This window comes from Mustela nigripes, chromosome 3, assembly GCF_022355385.1.
Source record: "Mustela nigripes isolate SB6536 chromosome 3, MUSNIG.SB6536, whole genome shotgun sequence".
Classification (NCBI taxonomy): Eukaryota; Metazoa; Chordata; class Mammalia; order Carnivora; family Mustelidae; genus Mustela; species Mustela nigripes.
The window spans coordinates 90444107-90452122 of NC_081559.1; the positions used below are offsets into that span (position 1 = coordinate 90444107).

The following is an 8016-nucleotide window of genomic DNA, read 5'->3' on the forward strand; positions in this document are numbered from 1 at the left end:
TTTTAAATCCTAAAAGTACAACTTATAAAAAGTCCCCCAGGATACAGTGCTTATACATATGTCTGGTTTTTAGAACCAGAAGTCAAAGAAGCACATGCCAAAAGAAGCACAGATACCAGATCTATCATGGAAACAAGTGGGGGAACAAATCAAATGTCTCAGACAAATGAGTGTTCTAGAGTAGATACACTATCTAAAGCCAGAAAACAACTAACTGACTATAATAGAAGGCCTAGAAGACATTCCATTTATTAAAGTGCTAATGGAAGTGTTGCCAAGATGAACACCAATACTGCTAGTAAACTCGTTGAAGCTGTCCTCTGTAGGCCAGAGTTGCTGGCAAGAACCGGCTTCCTTGAGAGCAAAGTGGTAGCACACTTCCCAAATCACAGAGGCTGTAATAGTAGCACATGACCATCAGAGACAAGTAGGATGCAATTATCATGAGCATCATGGTTAGAGATAAACCTGTAATCCCTACTTTAACAAGTACATGAACTTTGTACTGTCTTTTCATCATCCTAGTCAATAGCCATGGAGATTCAGAACTGTACCAGATATTAAATATGAACCACATTTTTGCTAAATCATTCCAGAGAAAACAAAAGAAATTGAATTGAGGGTACCTGGACTCCAGGGCCATGTCTTTGTCCTTGATCTATAAGATGTAATTCAGTAATAAAGAACAATAAAGGGGCGCCTGGGTGGCTCAGGTCATGATCTCAGGGTTCTGGGTTCGAGCCCCACATTGGGCTCTCTGCTCAGCAGGGAGCCTGCTTCCCCTCCTCTCTCTCTGCCTGCCTCTCTGCCTACTTGTGATCTCTCTCTGTCAAATAAATAAATAAAATCTTTATTAAAAAAAAAAAAAGAAAAAGAAAGCCTACTCAACATGTAGAGGGTAATATGCCAATGAGAACATTTACAAAGAGCAACTTTATTTCTTACAAAAGGATAAGAAGAGTCTTCTGATTCTTTAAACAGAATTTGGCTTCCTTTGGAAAGACTGTCGTGTGCACACAAAGTCATAATTTGCTAGGATTCTCAGAAATGGGAAATAAAACTGATCCAACCATTATAAGAAATAAGTTTGAAATGACTTATACTAGCAGCTTAACAGTAGATATTTGTAGGTGATAGATCAGTGGTGTGTTGGTGATTCTCTGCTTCTCTACATCCATCCCCCCGAACCCCTTCCTCTGTCCTAAGTGGTCCTTGGGTGTTTGCTATGGTCTCCATCTCTGAGGCTATCTAGCCTTCTTTGTTCAGACAATGAGAGGAATCTCAGAGATGAGCAGTAGAGATAAGGAAGGTTGGGGGGAATTGCTCTCCTGCTGCTTCCATCCTGGCTTTGGTTTTTAGTTCTATGTGTGAATCCATTTCATGTTGGATGACCACTCTATGACCAAGGTTATATTCCGGTTGAGTTTCAGTAATATCCTTCCCTCCCCATGACCCTCTAAGTAGAGGGATGATAATGATTTTCCACTGATATTAGACTTTGGGTTCTTTGCTATCCCTCTTGGGTTCTCTTCATGCTTCCCACACTCCTGTAGATGGTCTCATTGTTAAACCATCATCCGTTAAATAAACTCTTTGAGCATGCCGTCTGTTTTCTGCTGGGATCTCTGACTTGCGAAGCAAGAGAATTTTTGTTCTTTTTTTGGTATTTATTTTCACAATAAACTTGTATATTTATAATGAAAAAGCAATGAATTTTTAAGTTTCATATTATTATGTTAAACTCACCCTTAATGAGGGAAAAATGAGAAATTTGCAATAATAACATTTTTCTTGAAAATATTCATAACCTTACACATGCTGATGTAAGGTTTTTGTTGGTTTTGGTTTTTGTTTATTTGTTTGATTTCAGTTTGGTTTTGATGGTTGATTCCAAGTGAAAACATTTAGGAGAGATGGAGATACGGAACAGAGGGATTATTCACTTCAAGTGTTGGTTTGTTATACCACTGATCACAGAAAAGTTCAAACTTATTTCTTCCCATTCTGTTCTGTTGCCTGTGCTGATGAGTTAAGAGCTTAAATGACTGAAAGTCAAAGAAGCTACAGGTGAACTAAGATCAGCAGGGCAGATATCCAATATTGAACATGTTAAGTTGTTAAACTCTTAAAAAAAAAAAAAAAAGACAGCACCTGCAGAATGTTTGTTCTCATAGCATATGCCATATATATTCATCTACTTTAAGTTGTTGTTCATTTTGAGGTAATGCATAAAAATTACTCATTGTTGCATAATAGTATATGCAAACACAATCTCATCATTTAGATTTCAAGCATTTTGCTAGAAAAATTAAGTTGTACCTATATTTAAAGTTGGCTAAATTAGGAAATCGTTTTCTAATTCAAAAGCTTAGCTTGGATTTCACTACCTGGAGATACTCTTCGTCCCCCATGTACTATGAAGAGAGAAGTAATTAAGTTCCTATATTTAGAAAGAATTGGTTTGCTGTTTAGACACATCATTTACTTTTTACTCAACTGCTCCATGGGAAAGCAGACAGATACAGCTTCCTATGCGTGCCTCTGCATCTGTGCAGTTTGTGCAAAACAAACACCCAAACTCTTTGGGGACCACTCAGTTAGAGAGTGAAATAATGAAAACATTTTATCAAGAGGGAAATATCAGTTTCTGACAAGCTCATCTCTGTGGTACTCCTTCAACAAAGGTATTAAAGAGGAAAATATCTGGGCATACATCTTATTCAGGATTCTTAATGTCATGTTGCTACCATCCCAAGGATAGTTTGAAATGAGGCCCCCTCCCCACTACAGGATAAGACAGCACTATTTGCTATTAGAAGAGACAATAGGGATCATGTTGTCCAACACCCTCATAGTCTGGGGTAGAAAGTAAAACTCAGGTTAAGAATCTTCTCCAAGGTTATTCAGCTTCTTAGCACCAGCTCTCTTGCATCTCTGACCAGTTCATCCGGGACATTGGGTGGTACCATTGCTATCCTTTCACTCGCTTGCTTGTTGTTATATCTTATTATATGTCTTTTTCATGTTCATTCAACACGCATTTATTAAGAACCTACTACATGCCCTCTGTTGTGCTTGGTGCTGAAGACTTCATGCCAGATATTAGAAATTCAGGCTAAATGACAGACGGGATTATTAGGAAAGCAAATGTTAAAAAGAAATCAACAACCACTAAATCAGATTAGCAAGGAGCATGTATCTAGGAGTGTAAGCGCATAAGTCTCTTGATATGAATGGATTATACGTTGAGGGGCATTCACTGTTCAGTTATGCTCTGAACCACCTATGGTTATCTGTTATAAACAGAAAAATGAATGTTGAAGGAAATATTGATGGTTTGGCAAAAAGCTCACATCAATGAAACTATTGTTAGTAGAGTACCTAGGGAGTTGCAGAGAATGAGGAAAGGGAGGGAATAAACATAAAACTCTGAAAAACATCAACATTTAAGATGTAGTGTCAGGAATAAATGCCTCAAATGGCACCATGAAGCCACAGCCAGGAAGAGGTAGTTGATAATTCAACTGAGAATGTAATATACCAATCCAGGATTTTTTGTTGGTTGGTTGGTTTGTTGGTTGGTTCCTTGGTTTGGTTTGGTTGGTTTTAACTTGGTTTAACGGGGATGAACGGCTTTATCAAACAATGCAAGGGATGAAATAATCAAGGAACTTACTGGTGTCAGTTAACTAGGTCCTTATAAAGAAAGATAGTGTTTATATTGACAAAAGTAACTTCAATGAAGGTATAAAATTGGAACAAGAGTTACAGTGAGAAAAGGAGCTAAGAGTTGGTGAGAAAGTGGTGGCAGGTATTCCCTTATTTTTAAAGAAATTAAGCTGAAGAAGTAGCCAGTGAGAAGTGTGATGGAGAGAAAGTGTTGTCTCTAAGAAGCAAGAAGTCTGGCCACAAATCCAAATTCAGAGGCAAAATATATTCCTTTTCTGTCTCTTTCCCCTTCTAAACATCCCAGGGAGATAGTGACTAGGGAAATAGATTTATTCTAAATAACACATAGACAAATGGGTATGTGTGGGAGTGTGTGCAGGCAAAATGGAGAAGGGAAAAGTTGTCCTTCAGTCAGTCTGTCACGTCACAGCATCCTAACTGCAGGATGCATTAGGCTTAATGAGTTCATGAGTCACTTGAGCTCTTACATTGCAGCTACCACAGATGGGAGTCTTACCAAATCTAGCCATGGTAATTAGCCCTGACGACTTAGTTCTGACAGATTCACTCAGCATCACTGTTGCAAAATGACTCAGCGCTTAAGAGAGATATTTACCAACAGAGAACTGCCAAACTGACACAGAGTGATTGAGGTTAAAAAATAAATTACAGCTCCTTCACCTGAGTCACTCATCTTAGATGGATTCCTGCCAAGTTAAATGGTCACTCTCAATTGCCTCAAGACAAAATATAGGTCTGATGGTTGCCCCAATATTTTTCCAGTTAGTGTAAGGCACGCCCCTTCTAGGAAGAAAGTCACAATATTTCCATAAGAAATGTTGGGATCCTTCTAGTCACATAGACAGGCTAAATTAAATCATAATCACTTTTTATCAAAGTGAGTTGCATGCTTGGGAATAGTAAATTTTTCAATGAACAGTGAAAATATTCTTGGCATGGACACATTTCATGCAAAGGCAGATTGCTAGACTGTTTAAAATTAGCTTTCATTATTATTCAATGATGTGTCAAATGAAATGAGCTAAAATAGATTGATGTTGTTACCTGGTCACCGGTATGCAGCATGCTGCACCACAGCAGACTCAGGCGGTGAAGATGAGAGAGCAAAAGCTGAGCATTTCCAATCATTTATTGTGTGGGGTCAGTGACAATGCACTATCTCTAGCAGTATGGACATTACCTGCCGCATTCTATGCTTCTCTGCCTAGTCACAACACACACCTCAATGCCTAGGTATCCCTAGAATTCCCCAGAGCTTTGGCTGAGATCCTGAAGGTCTCACTCCTAATCTAGTTGCAGAGAAGAGGGGGGATATTTCAGAACTTCTTTGTGTTTTTAATTCCTTGGGGTGAGTGAGGACCAGTTCGATCTACACTTTTTTTTTTTTAATTTTATTTATTTATTTGACAGAGAGAAATCACAAGTAGATGGAGAGGCAGGCAGAGAGGGAGGAGGAAGCAGACTCCCTGCTGAGCAGAGAGCCCGATATGGGACTCGATCCCAGGACCCTGAGATCATGACCTGAGCCGAAGGCAGCGGCTTAACCCACTGAGCCACCCAGGCGCCCCCGCTCTACACTTTTTAAGAAAAATAATGGGGTAGGTTAGATCTTCTTGAAATCTTTGGAAATCCTCTCCTACATCTCACCGTCCCAGAGACTGTCCAAAATTTTGGCCATCCCAGTCCTAATACAGCCCACCAGGACAAGGAAGAAATAGACTGAAATGGACATTGGCCAATGTCATCCTCTGGTACCAAGGACCATTTTGCTTAAAGTCACTCTTCAGTGAAAGAGATATACTCGGTTCCAACAAAGCAGAATTTCCACTTGAACACTAGCATTGGTGGAGCCAGAAGGTTTTGAAGCTTGCCAAGTTATCAGCGATCAGAGTAGACACCAGGTCTAGAAAACAATGGAGTAAAATTTAGGATTAAGGCTAACATAGTGTGGTTCTTCATTACTTACTAAATTTGTCATTCTAGACAGATGACAGGACTGTAAAGGGTGCTTTGGTGCCCTCCTCTGAGTCATTGCACGGACCATATACCCAACTCCAGCCACTATGAGAGGAAGTACCCTTCTCCCTTACCAGGGGCAGCCCGTGACTGATGAGCAAGGAATACAAAACACCAACTACCTTACCTTAAGGTAGGAAAAACTCTGTGCTACTTTCTGTGTTTCAGAGCTTCCTATGGTATTAGGTTGATACTCGTCATCAGCAGCAACAATTTTGCTTAGATTTTTTGTTCCTGTGCTATCCTGTTTCTCTCACTTACCTTCTTGAAAAACATTCCCTCAATTGAGTCACTATTCCAGGAACCTGTGTTTTAGGCTGTGCTGCTAAAATTCCAACCCAAGACAAGTACCTACTCAATAGGATTAGTTACAAATAAATAGGATATATATGTAAATAATATGCTTTAAATAAATTATGCAAATTATAATAAACAGGAAGACAAGAATGCAAGGAATCAAATGCTAGATGAATATTTGTACAAGGTCTGAAATTTTATGCACAATTCATGATGGCCAATGCAAGGAGATGAACCTACATTTGAAGCAAGGGTAGTTCTCTTTTGATGATTCCTTAAATCCTCAAGTAGAGTAAGAACTGACACGGGCCATAGGACCAAAGAGCTAAAAGGATTAGACTGGCTAAGGATGAGAGCAAAACAGAGAACTCAGCTTACCATTAATGGATGTATTTATTCTTAGGAACCATAGCCAGCACACTATGATAGTCCTTAAGCAATAATGATTACAGGATAATTTACCATATGTTAATTAAATGCTGATTTTGAAATTTGCGTTAGAAAGTTTGCACAATTATGTTTCACAAATCCAAAAACAATTTTTTAATCCTTTTTCTTTGTTAAAGTTGCACATGGTAAATACACATCCACCAGGAGGGAAATGCAAATATCATATACAAAATATACAAAGTATACAAAATAATTGTATTTTGGATATGGGTTTGTCTAAATTGGGTGATACGGACATCATCTTCTTACTAATTTTGTTTCAAAAGAAATTAGCTTCAGGCTGTGGACAAGAGATATACATTTTAAAAGTATTATTTGAAAACAATCCTAAATTAAAAATCTTCTGGATTCAGAATTAAGATGTACAATATTAAAGTTACAATTTTAGATCCTAAAAAAGCAGGCCACAGGTCAATTCTTACAGATTAAACTTTCTTCTAGTGTTCTGTTTTTGTTTTTGTTTAGCATAGTAGATAATTACTAGCCATTTTTTGAATAAGCCAATGAATAAATAAGAATGATTGGTACAGAATTTCAATTTGGACACTTTTCCATTTTAAGCTAGTTCCAGACATAAAAAGTTTTACAGTATTTTATTATGTAGAACCCGTATTTTATTTAACTTATCTTCCAAAGATAAGCATTTGGATTTATTCTTCTAATTTCAACCAAGATATATTTTGATGAACTAATTTTTCCCTTGTTTTTATAAATTCAGATTTTCTGCAAGATTCCTATAAAATACATTTCTAAGTCAAATAGCGTGGATAGTATTACCTTAAAAATCTGAACATAATTTCAAATGTCTTATTAACATTTTATTCTCTTGTTTATTACTGCAGAGAGTTTGTGAGTTTGCCACTGCTCTGTGTATTACTTTACAATTTCCAAAAAGGTCCTCTGACAATTCCTCTCACCCCTGTCCACATATGTCATCCCTCCTGTCAGGAGGGGAGACTCATTCCCTTCCATTACATTTCCACTGATTCTGACTTGCTTTGACCAGTAGAACACAGCAGAGGTAGCACTATGCTGGTTCCGGGGCAAGACTGTAAGAGGTCCAGTAGCTTCTACTTTGCTCAGAAAAGCCAACCATGATGCTGTAAATAAGCTCCAGATTGGTGAATAAATTCTTAGATACTGTGAGGAGAAAGAGAAATGCCATATGAAGGAGAATGATGAAACAGATGTCTGAGGGAAGCCTTCTTAGGCTTTTCAGTCTGGCCACTGCCACCGGGAGAAAATTAACTGATCCCTGCTCAAATTCCTGAATTATAGAAACTTGAGAAAAAATAAGTAATTATTTTAAGCTACCATGTTTTGAGATGATTGGCTATGCATAAGTATATATCTACATGAAAATGATCACTTTAATATTTACCAGTATGATTGTCAAAAAGACTCCTTCGTATCAATTTTTTTAATATAATTTTTTATTTTTTATAAACATATATTTTTATCCCCAAGGGTACAGGTCTGTGAATCACCAGGTTTACACACTTCACAGCACTCACCAAAACACATACCCTCCCCAATGTCCATAATACCACCCCTTTCTCCCAA

At 37.8% G+C, this 8016-nt stretch overlaps 1 pseudogene; it reads left to right on the plus strand.

Moving 5' to 3' along the window:
• Positions 1-279: 279 nt before the first annotated feature.
• Positions 280-8016, plus strand: part of LOC132014500 (activator of 90 kDa heat shock protein ATPase homolog 1-like) — a 39389-nt pseudogene continuing 31652 nt past the window's right edge.